This window comes from Solanum verrucosum, unplaced genomic scaffold (assembly GCF_900185275.1).
Source record: "Solanum verrucosum unplaced genomic scaffold, falcon-dt-bn FXZP01000154.1, whole genome shotgun sequence".
NCBI lineage: Eukaryota > Viridiplantae > Streptophyta > Magnoliopsida > Solanales > Solanaceae > Solanum > Solanum verrucosum.
In genome coordinates, this window is record NW_026020217.1 from 497,637 (window position 1) to 514,019 (window position 16,383).

The window sequence follows — 16,383 nt, forward strand, 5'->3', positions numbered from 1 at the left end:
TCATCTTCTACTCATAACACTTCAATTACTAATTTCTAACTTCAAATTAACACTTTACTAACTAGTCCTAAAATCAAATCCAAAAAAATCTCAATTTAACCTCAAATTACATATTCTCAAGTTTAAACTAGTTCTAAAATATGAAAATGCTAATTCTTCACTAACTAACAATGCCCAATTTAAAAATGCCTAATTTCTTTTTAAAAAAACCTTAAAATAAAAATCTTCAATTATCTATACCTAACTAACAATAATCAAATCAAATTAACAATTGAATAACACAACCAACAAACAAAAACAATAATATACTAACAAACAATCAATTATAATTACTAGCATTAAAGCCAAGTATTAATACTAGATGGACACAAACACATTATTCAAAACAATTGTACTTGAACTTGAGAAATTTAGAAGCACCAACCTTATCTCCAACTTTGATGAAAGAAGCAAAATAGTCCTGTATCAACTTTTTTACATGTTGAGCTTCCTCAGTTGCCTAGCACGAAAAGTTCTTAAATTAGTTAAATATAAACTTCATATCCAAGAATATTAGTTTATATATATATATATATATATATATATATATATATATATATATAGTTTCTCAAGTTTTAATAAGTTCAAGTTTCAATTCAAGTTCATATATAATTTCTAAACTTAATTAGTTATATATTCAAGCTAATTAGTTCCAAGTTCAAGTTATAATTTCAAGTTCATATTCCTAATTAAGTTCAATTTATAGTAAATTCAAGTTATAATTAATTATAAGTTCTAATTAAGTTGTAATTCAAATCCCTAAAATTCTAAATTCAAACTAGCTAGCTAGTGTCCCAACTTCAAACTATTAAATTAGTCCTAAAATATCAAATATAATTCAAACTATTAGTCCTAAATTCCAAATTCAAATTAGTCTTAAAATCACAAATTGAAAGTACTCCTAGAATTCAAAAATCAAACTATAGTGCTAAAATCCCAAATTCAAACTATTAGTATTCCTAAAATCTCAATAATAATTCAAACTAGTCCTAAATTCAAAATTCAAACTAATCTTAAAATCACAAATTCAAACTAGCCCTAAAATCCCAAAATCTAACTAGTACTAAAATCCTAAATTCAAATTAGCTAGCTATTCCTAATCCCAAATTCAAACTATTAGTCCTAAAATCTCAATAATAATTCAAACTAACTCAAATAATACCCAAGTTCAAACAACTCCTTAAATACCCTAATTCAATCTAATCTTACAATTCCAAAATCAAACTAATTAACTTAAGAAATACCGAATTTCAAACAAATCCTAAGATACCCTAATTCAAACTAACCCTAACATTAAAATTTTCAATTCACAATCAACAAACACAAACTAACAATCAAATAATACCTAATTCAAACTAACAATCAAAAACCCTAAATCATTCACTTACTAACTAACAATCAATCAAACTAACAATCAATAAAACTAAGTATATTAGTACTCTAATTTTGAGATACTTCAACTAAATAGAAACAAAAGTAATCTATTATGGAGGTTCTAAAAATTCACCTTCACTAAAAAGGTCGGGGATGGAGGCGCGCGACCTCCTGCTGTTGGGCATGACTTCCTCTGCAGCTGCCGCGACGTCCTCTGCTGCTGCGAATGTGGGTGGTTGCGGTCGGGGATGGCGGCGTGGCGCCGGTCGGGGATGGTGGCGTGGCGCCGGTCGGGGATGGGTGGGGATCGGCGCCGATGGGGGTGGGTCGGGGGTGGGTCTGGAGTGGGGAGTGAAAGTGGACTTAGGTTTTGAGAGTTAGTGTTTAGGAGTAAGACTTATATTGTCATTCTTTTTTTAAGAGAATTCTTTAATTTACCGACCACGGGATGTCGATATTTTTTAAAATAATTATCTATATTTAAAAATATTTAATAAATATTGGCATCATGAAGTCGATATTATTTAAATAAAATAATAATTTAAATATACCGACCTCTTTAGGTTGGTATTTATTAATTTATTTTAATATAAATTCACCTCTAGAGGTTGATTTTATATATATATATATATATATAATTTAACTACATATCAACAGAAGTTTAATTTAATAAATTTAAATATATATATATATATATATATATATATATATATATATATATATATATATATAAACTCACCTCTTGAGGTTGATTTTATTAATTAAACACACACACACACATATATATATAAACTCACCTCTTGAGGTTGATTTTATTAATTAAACACACACACACACACACATATATATATATAATTATTTTAATATAAACTCACCTCTTGAGATTGATTTTATTAATTATATATATATATATATATATATATATATATATATATATATATATAATTATTTTAATATAAACTCACCTCTTGAGGTTGATTTTATTAATTAAACATATATATATATATATAGAATAATATAGAAGTAATGCAAGATACAGAACGATAAAAAGAAAAAGAAAACTATGCTCCCTATTTTATCATTCTAGAAAAAAAAATCTATATATATATATAATTATTTTAATATAAACTTACCTCTTGAGGTTGATTTTATTAATTAAACATATATAATTTAACTACACATCAACATATAATATATGTATATGTATACATACATATATATACATCTATGTATATATATATACACACACACACACACACACACACATATATATACATAATTATTTTAATATAAACTCACCTCTTGAGGTTGATTTTATTAATTAAACATATATATATATATATATATATACACACATATATATATATACATAATTATTTTAATATAAACTCACCTCTTGAGGTTGATTTTATTAACGGAAAAGGGTCAAAATTGCCCCTGAACTATGTGAAATAGACCACTTATACCCTTCGTTACATTTTGGGATCAAAAATACCCCCGCCGTTATTTCAAGAGACCACAAATACCCTCAACAGTTAACACCCCAATTTTTTATTGACGTGGCAAGCCACGTGGGACTAATCCTTCCACCTAAGTGTTGCCAACTAGGATTCATTAGAAAAGAACTTGACCTTTAGCGGCGACAACAGTCGCCACAAAAGCCCATAAAATCGTCACTAAAAGTTTTTAACATTAAATTCTAATTTTGTGTTTTTTCCTTCATTGTTTTTAAAAAACCAAAAATGATATCGATTAAGTAGGAGTTTTAAGACACTGTATGTTTTATTTTTATGTCATATGTAAATGTATAAAATGTACAATGATGCATTATATAGTAGGAGATTTGAATCGAGAAGTAATTTTGGTGATTTTTCGTAATAATATTGGATGTTTTTAATATTGATATTGCAAGTATTTATTTTAGAAAATTAGGTTGCAATCGAAAATTAATTATCATATTTTTTTGGTTGAAAAAATAGGTTTTACTAGCGAATGATTGTTGCAGCCTTAGTCACCACTAAAAATCACTCATAACCTTTAGTGGCAATATTTTGGGATTTTGTGGCGACTTTGTTGCCACTAAAGGTCAAGTTCTTTTGTAGTGAATCTTAGTTGGCAATGCTTAGGTGGAGGGATTAGTCCCATGTGGCTTGCCACGTCACTAATAATTTAGGGTGTTAACTCTTGAGGGTATTTGTGGTCTCTTGAGATAACGGCGGGGGTATATTTTGATCCCAAAATGTAATGGAGGGTATAAGTGATCTATTTCACATAGTTTAGGGGCAATTTTGACTCTTTTCCGTTTTATTAATTTAACATATATATATATATCACATTAAATTTTAAGAACATAAAATGGTCCTCCGGAAAACGATTTAAATAAAATTAAATCAAAATAGAAAATAATACCGACATTAAGAGGTCGGTTTTTATTGTAATTCATTTTCTGGGAAAAATTCCGACTTCTTGAGGTCGGAATTTGGTTTACCCGCAAACCGCAAATCGACCTCCGGATGTCGCTTTTAAAAGTAATTAGATGAAATAAAAATACCGACCTCCGGATGTCGCTTTAATTAATAGTCGAAATAAAAATACCAACCTCATGAGGTCGGTATTTTAATTACATACTATTTAATTTTTACCGACATTCGGAAGTCGGTATTATGAAATATTTAATTGAGAAAAAATTCCGACCTCCTGAGGTCGGAATTTTTAATGAATTACAATAAAAACCGACCTCTTGATGTCGGTATTATTTTTCTCAATTAAATATAAAAAATACCGACCTCATGAGGTCAGTATTTTATATTAATTTATTTTTACTATTTAATTTTACCGACATACGGAAGTCGGTATTATAATTTTTTTTGTTTTTTATTTTACACAAAACCTATTGAGAAAAAATAAAACATTGTTATTTATATATATATATATATATATATATATAATTATTTTAATATAAACTCACCTCTTGAGGTTGATTTTATTAATTAAACATATATAATTTAACTACACATCAACATATAATATATGTATATGTATACATACATATATATACATCTATGTATATATATATATATATATATATATATATATATATATATATATATATATGTAATTTAATAAATTTACATATATATATGTAAATTTATTAAATTAAACTTCTGTTGATGTGTAGTTAAATTATATATATATATATAATTATTTTAATATAAACTCACCTCTTGAGGTTGATTTTATTAATTAAACATATATAATTTAACTACACATCAACATATAATATATGTATATGTATACATATATATATATATATATATATATATATATATATATATATATATATACACACACACATATATATATACATAATTATTTTAATATAAACTCACCTCTTGAGGTTGATTTTATTAATTAAACACACACACATATGTGTGTATATATATATATATATCACATTAAATTTTAAGAACACAAAATGGTCCTCCGGAAAATGATTTAAATAAAATTAAATCAAAATAGAAAAAAATACCGACATCAAGAGGTCGGTTTTTATTGTAATTCATTTTCTGGGAAAAATTCTGACTTCTTGAGGTCGGAATTTGGTTTACCCGCAAATCGCAAACCGACCTCCGGATGTCGCTTTTAAAAGTAATTAGATGAAATAAAAATACCGACCTCCGGATGTCGCTTTAATTAATAGTCGAAATAAAAATACCGACCTCATGAGGTCGGTATTTTAATTACATACTATTTAATTTTTACCGACATTCGGAAGTCGGTATTATGAAATATTTAATTGAGAAAAAATTCCGACCTCAGGAGGTCGGAATTTTTAATGAATTACAATAAAAACCGACCTCTTGATGTCGGTATTATTTTCTCAATTAAATATAAAAAATACTAACCTCATGAGGTCGGTATTTTATATTAATTTATTTTTACTATTTAATTTTACCGACATACGGAAGTCGGTATTATAATTTTTTTTGTTTTTTATTTTACACAAAACCTATTGAGAAAAAATAAAATATTGTTATTTATTTATTTTTTTAATACCGACATCAAGAGGTCGGTTTTTATTGTAATTCATTTTTTCCGAGAAAATTTCCGACCTCCAGAGGTCGGAATTTGGTTTTCCCGCTTTCCGCAAACCGATCTCCGGATGTCGCTTTTAAAAGTAATTAGATGAAATAAAAATACCGACCTCCGGATGTCGCTTTAATTAATAGTAATTAGATGAAATAAAAATACCGACCTCCGGATGTTGCTTTAATTAATAGTAATTAGATGAAATAAAAATACCGACCTCATGAGGTCGGTATTTTAATTACATACTACCGACATTCGGAAGTTGGAATTATAAAATATTTAATTGAGAAAAAATTCCGACCTCCTGAGGTCGGAATTTTTAATGAATTACAATTAAAACCGACCTCTTGATGTCGGTATTATTTTATCAATTAAATATAAAAAAATACCGACCTCATGAGGTCGGTATTTTTATTGTAATTCATTTTTTTCTGGGAAAAATTCCGACCTCCAGAGGTCGGAATTTGGTTTTCCCGCTTTATTTTGCATAAAAACCAACTACTTGTAAATACCGACCTCCATTTGAGGTCGGAAATTTTTAGGTCGGTATTCACTGTTTTTTTAGTAGTGGACACTAGATACACGCTAGATATATGTATATGTATCTGTATGTACCTATTGTGATTTGTATGTATTTGAGAATCAGATATATATGAGGGTAGTGAGTGACATGGGAGAAAGGTGAGGGAGGCGAGTGAGATTGATTATGTATCTCATATAAATGCTAATCCATTTGAATAAATTGTATCTAGAACAAATTTGACTCTATGTATCCTGAATACAATTATCTGAACATATCTGGACGTAGGGGTGGACATGGTACGGTATTTAACAATTTTGATATTGTAACTTCTGTATTCGTTATCTAAAGTACTATACCATTACTATACCAAATTAGCTCGGTATGGTTCGATATATTTAATTTCGATTTCGATATTTTATAGTATAGTATGCAGTAACCATAATTTATTTGACTTCGACTTACATATATTTTTATAACTCTCTATATAATTCATCTAGTAAATAAGTTAGAACCATTCTCTTTGTCCTTTAGCAAGTATTCTTGCAAGACCAATACGATGATCAACATGAATATGAGAAATTCAAAAGCATGAGTCTCAATCATATTAGATCAACAACTACTTTTGTTAAATAATTTCATAAAAAAAACATTTCAATAACAATCGAGTAGTCATAGATGCAAAGTTTATATAACATTATCTAAAATTATGCATAGCCTTATATAATTTTACACCACAAAAATCATTCACTAACGCGTAAACTCAAACTTGACAGTTGACATATTAGAGTCTACATGTTAGAGTCTCTCTCTCTCTCTCTCTATATATATATATATATATATATATATATATATATATATATATATATATATATAATTATAAAATCTATGTATGGTATACAATATTTTAAAATTTATTTTATAAATACCAAATATTGTATCGAATACCAAAAAATTTTAAAGTCAAACCAAATATCATGATATTCATACCGCGGTAAAATAAATTCGATTTCAGTATGCCATTCGGTATATATCGTACCATGCCCATCCATGGACGCATCAAAATTTGATAAGATACATAATATTATAAATTAAAGTGTATCTAAGTAATAAGCTCTTAAACTAGTTGATTTATATAAATTTTCCTATAAAAAAAAAGGGAAAATTTTCAAAACAACAATATTTTAGCTTTTAGTGGACTCCTTAGCAATAATTTCACTATTTATTTAAAATGACAATATTTTAGTTTGTTAAGGAATGAGTTATGTATTTATTTTATTTTAATTAATTTGAAAGAATACAAATAATTAATAACAGAATAGAGAAAATCATGGAACAGAAAATTTCAAAAAGGAAAAAAAGATTTTAAATATAAATCAGTTACGTTTTGAAAGAGCATATGTTGCCATTTTTTCTTTCGAGCGTTTTTTTGCCTTATTCTTAAGAATTCCAAAAAATTTTTTTGCAAAAAATAGTTTTGTCTTCCAAATCATTCAATTGATAATTTTCAAAGCTTCTTCGAGTTGAATTCGGCATATTCTTGAAACGGAGGTTTTCAAAATTCACGACTATAATGTCGTCAGTTCCATTGAATTCAAGAAATTTCGACATCAGGTATTTTTGTTTTTGTCGATTATTGTATTGTTTGGATGATATATTCGTATATCTCGACTATAATAGTGGATTGATTTTTTCTGATTAAATCGGTGAAATCTTTGTATGGTTTGATATTTTTAGCTTTTTTTTTTTAATGTTTTGTATCCAAACTATGATGTAGAACGATTGAAAGTGCTTGATTTTTTTTAGTCTCGTAGCTGTTTTCTTTTTATTTGAATGCATACAATATTTTTGTATCCCATTTTGTTAATGTAAACAGTAACAATATGGGATTTTCATATTCCATTTTTTTGGATGTTTTGTATCCAAATTATGATGTAGAACGAATGAAATTGTTTGTTTTTATAGTTTGAAAGCTGCTTTTTTTTTTTAATGCAGACAATATTTTGTATCCCATTAAGTTCATGTAAATAGTAACAATATAGGGATATAGTCATAAAAATTCTGTGATATACTGAACATAGTACAACTAGGGATTAAAATCATAAAGTAATTAAGAATTGTATACCAATATTTGTTGCCTTGTAGTAAGTTCTGGATACAATTAAATATTGGATTCAATTTGTTGTAGTTGAGCTAAAAGGTGAAACCTTTGTATGTAAATACAGATCAGTATGTATTGAGTGCATTTCTATATTTTTTCTTTTTGAAGCTAGTGATGTTTGAGCGCACATTACATTTATGTAATTGGTTTATTTTATTTTTGTGTATTTAACGTGTAATTACTTGTTGGATACATACAACATTTCAATTACTCCCTTACCTGATCAAAACGAGTGGAATGTACCTGGGTATATTAAGGACGACATAGTGCGGCCTCCAAAGCACAAAAAGCTACCTGGAAGACCATCCCATAAGTATCGTGACAAGGCGTACAACGAGCTATATGGGAAGAAGAGCAAGAATTCTTGCAGTACTTGTGGGTTTAAGAGGCACAATATGCGTTCGTGTAGGAATGAATCGCGTATTGTTCAGTTAATGATGCTTGAATTTTATATCTTATTAGAGTGGAATTGTTTCCCAATTTCTAATGCCCTCTGTTTTATATATTTACTTGTTTGGAATTCTTTGAATATGTGTTCAACCGAAATGTATTCATATTCATGTTATGAATTTATTTAATTTATTTTTATGTATTTAGCGTGTAATTACTTTAAAGTGTAATTGAAAAATTATGAGTCACAAATTTAAATGATATAAAAAATGGAATACAATCTATATTCTTAAAGATATGTATAACTTAAAATACAAAATATTGTTGGTATAGAATTATAATGAATACAACTCTTTTGGCATTCTAGTTTAAGAAAAAAAAAATACAAATTAGTAGTAAAATAAAATGATATTGAAAATACATTTTTGGTGAAAACATAAAACATAGAATAAGTTGTATTCAAACTAAATTGTATTTATATTTCAATATCCAGTCTTGTTATATTATTATTATTATTTCACTTTAAAATTGTAGTTACTATTTCTCTAGATCAACTTATATTCCAAAAATCAGGATGTATTTCAATATTAGTTTGTATTCCAAAAATAAGGATGTATTTCAATATCATTTTGTATTCCAACCAAATGAATACCAAATAAGTTTGTATTTCCCTTCTTATAATGTATTTATCACAATTTTATAAACTATGTTTTCATCAAACTTATATTGCTTTAACAAAATAAAATACAAAAATATGTCTTCCTAATACAGTTATGATTAAAACTGCAGAGAGTATACACATGAATACAAAAAGTGTCTTACAAAAAATAAAATACAAAAAATGTCTTACTAATACAGTTATGATTAAAATACAAAAAATGTCTTACTAATACAATCATGATTAAGACTTGTATAATATACACATGAATATACTGTAATTTTGTCATTTATAACATAAATATTTGATGATATCTAAACAAAATCTCATAAAAATAAAAAAAATTGACTGAATATCCGTAATATATACAATTCGAAATATACACCATAATTGATGATTTTAAAAAGAAAATCAAAATAAATCTCAGTAAATAATGGAAATTACCTTTGCCAATTGAGAAATTCTTGAATTAATATAGAGATTTCGTTTAACAATCGAGAAATTTCTTGAATTAAAATAGAGATTTTGTTGAACAATTTGTGAGAACCTTGAAGAAAGAGAAGCTGGTAAACGTGAAAGGTGGGGGAAAGAAAACGTGAAAGGTGGGGAAATAAGGGTAATGGGTAGTGGTGTAATTGTTTTTTTCTTTTTAAACGGTTATTGGTTTAGAATTTGGTCCAATATAGGACTGTTTTGATAAATAAAAGAAAACTTAAATATGAAAATCTGAATACAAATTATTTTCTAAAATATTGCCATTCTGACATTTTAAATAAATATTTTAAAGTGTTGTTATTTGACTAATTATGTTAGGTATTATGACTTGATTGCTAATTTTTCTTAAAAAGAATAGTTGTAGGATATGATTTTTTTCTACTTATTTGCTAGACTTCCCCTTTAGTTTTTAACGCCAGATTTGGGCTTGCAATTTAAGCCCACTGTCCATATATATGTCATTAAGGTAAAAGTTGTTGAATAAGTTGGTATGGTTCTCCTATGCTTCTGCTTGCCACCAATTTGGTTTGGGTTTACTATTTGAGATAACTAAATTCGATACACACATATACATATATCTAGTGTGAGATTATTGATTTGATTTAATTTATATTAAGAGTATGTTTTTTTAGCAAGTGCCTAAGGAGAGAGAGTGATTAGACATCAAAGTGCTTATTTATATTATTCCTTACTAATATAATGTAATTGGTTTAGATTAGCATAGAATCTAAGGCCACTTTTAATAAAATGTTCGCTATTTGTTCTTGCTTTTAAGCCCTTAAAATCTAGTCGAATTATGGAAGACGGGACAATGCTTAAAGTTGTTTTGTACGAATCAAGTAAAGAAGATAAGTTTTCTTTTTAGTATACAGTCGATCTGTTTGATATTAGTTATTCATCTTATTATAAATAGTTAATCTAAATTACTTGTTAATTAATAAAAAAATAATTATTTTTTCTTAATTTATCCTTATAATTTATAAAAAAGTTTTTAAAAAAGTTCTTAAGAAATAGATTAGTAAAATTGTTCTTCTTATTTATGATTTCTTAGAGCGATGTAAAGAAAAAATAGACAATTAATATAAAATGAAGAAAATACTTAATATTTTAAAGCCCATGTAATACGAAAATGTATACATGTCCTACAATTATTGATGCAAACTCGATCGAAGGAATATATATTATTTTTACACAAAACATCAAAGGAATAGTTGAACTTGTTAATTCTTAGCATATTTAATTTGACCCTTCGTCTTTTTTTTTTTATATAAGTAATAGATTTCCATGTAAGGGTGTGTTTGGGACGAAGTAAATTATTTTTAAATAAATATTCTTTTAATTTATTTTTTGATATTTGGTAAGTAAATAATAAATATTATATCAAAAATATTATATATAATTTAGGCAAACACTATGACGATATAGAGTTATGGTGGATGGGGTGAGGGGGAAATAGTCTTAAGTAGTGAGGAAAGAGAAGTAATCGAAGTACAAGAAATAACACATAGCAACAAAAACAACAGATAGTAACAAAACAGTAACTATAACAAAATAATATGATAGCTGATATAAAATACAAGTACTAACAAATAATACCATAAATCACTACACAAGCAATCTATGGACGGATAACAAAACAACACATGATTGCTACCTACTAATATCTTATACCCTTATTTGTGTCCTCCTCAACCTCTTATCTAAGATCGTTGCTCGATAAGCTGAAATTGCATCATGTCATGTCTAATCACCTCCCCAATATTACTTCTTTGATCAACCTCTACCTCTCCTAATTAACTATCCATAGTCCGTCAGCCTATCACAACTCTGCACAGGGCCATCCGTATACCTCTCCTCTGCACATATCTGAACCATATCAGCCTCGCTTCTTGCAAATTATCCTCAACTAAAGTCACTAATTCCACCTTATCCCAAATATCCTCATTTCAAATCCCCTCTCTTTTAGTACACCCACAAGTCCATCAAAACATCATCATTTATGTGACTTTCAACTTTCACATATCATCATAAAGAATATATTCTAATTTTCTATGCTCAAGGTATAATTTAGATTTCATCGAGTGGTACAACAACCTAGTGAAATTTTATTTGGTGATGCAAATCGTTAAAATACCTCAGGCAATCATAAGTAATTAATATTTTTCTCTGGATAATCTAGTTAAGGATTGGGGAATATTTATGTCCCTTTTATTCTACTTAATTATTGTGATTAGTGAATTGCAATAATTATAAAGACATCCAAAATATGATTCCAAAGAACAGATTCATAATCATTTGACTCTTCAATGAGACACATAAATTCAAACTTAAAGAATGCTCTTGCTTCTAGTAGGGATTGATACTCCACCATCAATAAATATATATATATATATATATATATATATATATATATATATATATGAACCATTTTTTTTGTCCAGCAAAACCATATAGGATGAAGTTAAGATTGAAATAATCAGATGTCAAGTAAAAATTAACAGAATATGAAGAACAATGATAATTCAGAAAATAAAAGAGAGATATACAAAATAGGACACAATAGTTTATGACGGAATTGAGAGCAATCCACTTTAGAAAAGAGTATAAAATATCAATAGAAATAATTAATTTTAAAAAATTCACTTTTTTAAAATTAAAATGTTCACACAAAGTGATAGAATAATACTTAAGTCTCACAAATTCTTTTTTTAAACAAGACTCTCTCAAGTCCCTTAATTAGGTCTACAAAAAATAAAAGCAACATTAATTATAGCGGTCAAAAATATTTTCCTAATAAAAAAAGAATTAGCCAAATATACTAAATTTATTTTTTCTTTTTAGTGATTAAAAAATCAATTATGATAAATATATTGTACTTCCACTAAACAAAATTAGAACCCAAGTATAATATTTAAAAAATCAAGACAAACACCTAACATAATGCATGGAGAAAAATATTGCAATCAAGTCTGGGAACTTTTTAAATTTGTTTATATTATAGGCATAGTGATAATACCTTCTCAAGTATTATAGTCCAATAATTCTAAATTAGTTGTGTATAACAGTTAGTACTAGATTTATTTTATTATATTAACAAATATATCAAGAGAATTGAAGTTTTCAAGTGAACAATATATTATCTAATTTATTTATACCCTTGAAGAACAATTCAGATAATATTTTTATACACTTGAAGAACAATTACTAGGTATCCAATCCTAATTTTTTTCTTTTCAAATTTTGACAAATCAAAATAAAATAGAAACTTCAAAACTTGACCAATAAATTTTCTTGCTGCCACATCTTGGCTTCTTCTTACAACCGAGCTAGTACATGATTTCGAATTTGAGTTTTGAATACTGTATAATAAGACTTAATTAACTTTCATAGTCGAACTAATATTTATTTTGTATTATCTTTTAAGTCGGGTCACATATATAAGTAATTATTAAAGAAAAATATTATGTATAGGCATATGTTTAACAAAAAATATAGTAAAGTAATGTGGAATCACTTGAATTGATGTTACATAACTCTATCCACGTGAATTATATATGATTTGACTGATTATATATCAACGTAAAAATAAATAATACTATGATTGAGGACTTGATATAGAGCAAAATGGATTATTAAAAAGGATTCATTAAATAGCCAAATTAAATTCTAATGTCTAACTAATTTGGGGTTGAGCCGTCACTCATTAAAATTTGTCATAACGAGAAATGTATTTAAATAATATCAATAAGACGGTAGTGGAATAGATAAGATTCTTTTACTTTTAATCAGAAGTTTCAAATTCGACCTAATAGACCCTTAAGTGATTCAAATCTGAACTAGTCCAGGATTAAGAAAATATATTTAATTAGCTCGTTCACATCACCGATTTCAAGCCCAATAAAGGAGGAGGGTTGTCGAGGTTATGCAACCAAAAACAACTTCTTCACCCTATAAAGGTAGGGGGGTTGCGTATATCTTATTCTCCCTGAGCCCCACTTGTGGGACACTAATTTTTTTTTTTTTTTATTCACTACCAGAAATCACTATTTTTCCACTGAAAAATATTTAGTTGTTATTTCCATAAATATTTTTGACTGAATTGGAGAGAAAATATTAATGTTTTTAATATGAAAAGATAAGGAAGTTTCTCATTAGTTCAGTGAGAATATGTTTTTTACCATGCATTTTTTGAGTGAATTGATTAGATGGAAAACGAGTGAGAAAATCATTTTCTATAACACAATTTTCTTATTGATTCATAATCGGAAAAATCTTTGTTTCTAGTAATACCTACTATTTAATTTATACATGATTAAAATAATTTTTTAGGTATATATAATAGATGTTGAACCCTCTTCAACTAGTTCATGTGTTTACTTCTTCAAATTCTGAACTTCCTTATTGAAAATTCTGGTTCCGCCACTGTTTAGCTTTGTGTTTTAAAGTTTATCTTTAATTAATTTGGCATGTTAATTAAGATGTTATTGTGCTTTTTAAACTTGTGATTGAAGCTATTGGCGTAGACATAGAGAAGAATTGGATTCTCCAACACTACAACTTTAATTTTATTTTATTTTAATAATAATGTTTGTTTCAATGTTTATTTTTTAATTTGGTGTTAGATACGATATGCATTGCATAGGACAAAATGCAAATGTTCCTTTATTCAAAAGGCGTGCGATATTCGAAAAATCGCAATAATCTATCGAACCCTCTATTCCCATGATCCAGCTAGAGCTAGTGCGAAGGCCGGAGTTAGAAAGTTACGAACTGATTTAATCGAATTCAATAATTTTAATCTAAATCTTCTATATTAAAAAAAAAAATACTCACTATAAACAAAATTTAAATTCAAAATCCAGGTCATGTTAGCTATATATTCAAGAACTTAGAATTCATAAAATTTAAATTTTAGCTCCGAGTCTAACTCGTAGAACTCTAGTTCATGATTATATTATGTGTATATATATAAATATTCTATTAAGAAAGAGAGCATATGATCCATTTAAAGTTTGAATTTACTTCCAACAACTAAGAGTGGTTCAAGTGATTTGAGGCATCTATGTGGACCATGAGCATCAGCCGTAATGAAAAGAAGGAACAAAGTATTTGTCATACTTATGAAGTTTTATAGTATTAAAGAATACACCAAGAAAATATAAAATTAGTTAAGGAATTTATCGATAATTTTTAGCTAATTTATCACTAAAATGCTCATAGTTAAAAAAAAATTCTTATAAATCATGGCTAAATAGGATTAGTATGAGATTTTTGCTATTTAGCATATAAAATTTTACCTGTTACTAATTCCTCGTTTTCTAATAGTGATAATTACACTTAATTACCATGCTCCCTAATTCTATTTCTTCTCTATGATATCTCATACTCTAGTCTAGAGGAGCATTAATTCCATGTGCTGAATACTTTTCTATGGGAATTTTGGACGTGATTGGGTACACACAAACTATTTCCATGCACCATATATGTACACGTGTGCGCGTATATATATATATATTACATGTATATTGTATATGTAGGGGTGGACTATTTTCATGCACCATGTATAAGTTGGATCCCTCAAATTTAAATTTTGAATTCGCTTTTGCTTAAAATAGTGGAAAATTTTAGTGTAGGTCAATGAACACCATGTGTAAGTCCCTCTTTCTCTTCCTATACTGTTTTTTATGAGATGTATGACTTCTGTTGTAGTCGGACACTTAGACATGAATCCAAATTTGGTTCTTGATGATAGAAACACCTCTCCTTATTCTCATCTCCACCCCTCTCTCCCACACTTTCATAGTGTGACTCAGCTGCTTGATACCTCTATAGTCGTATTGTAATTTTAAATATTACATTTGTTCTTGTACAATAGGATCAATGTACTCTACCTCCATTCTTCGGGATATTTTGAAGTCCTAAAATGACGTTAAACAATCCAATTAATCACTCCATACCTATTATAACAACGTTCTTCCAAAATTCCACCAAAATTTAGCGTGGCCTCGTTGCCTTCCGCTTCCTCATTTTATGAATAACCTTCTTAAATTTGATATCAACTTCTTCCCCATCTCCTGAGCTTTGAAAGTAGGCACGCTACACCACTTGACCCTCATATATTGCCATCCTCGTCAATAAATTTTATAAATTATAGTTGGATAAGTAGTACTCGCCAATCAAGATATCTTTCTTCTCATGGAGAGTGTGGCATTGCTAACTTCCTTTCTTTGGATGACATTCTGACAAGACTTGGATATACAATGCCCTCAAGGTCTCACACGCCTACAAACTTGAATGAGGACAGTCAGACTAACCCCAAAAAAGAACTCTCACTCGAGAAAGCGGCCCCTTTCTGCCTTTCTTGTTTGATTCGTCTTTTATCTCAGTGTCTTATTCGGATTGAATGTATACTATCCCCTATCGGACTAAGGGTTTTGATCAAATATTCCTCTGTTCTATTTTTCTTGGTCTTTGTTGACTTGACACTTTGCTCCCCTTGAAAACTATTTACAAAGGGTATGTTTTATCAAATTACCCTTTTGATTACGTTTTGAAAATTTAAATTTGACTACAATACTTTATGTAGTTACTTCACGATAAAAAATAATATTGAAAGAAAATAATAGATATCCTTGATTTGTTAAAATAGACACACAA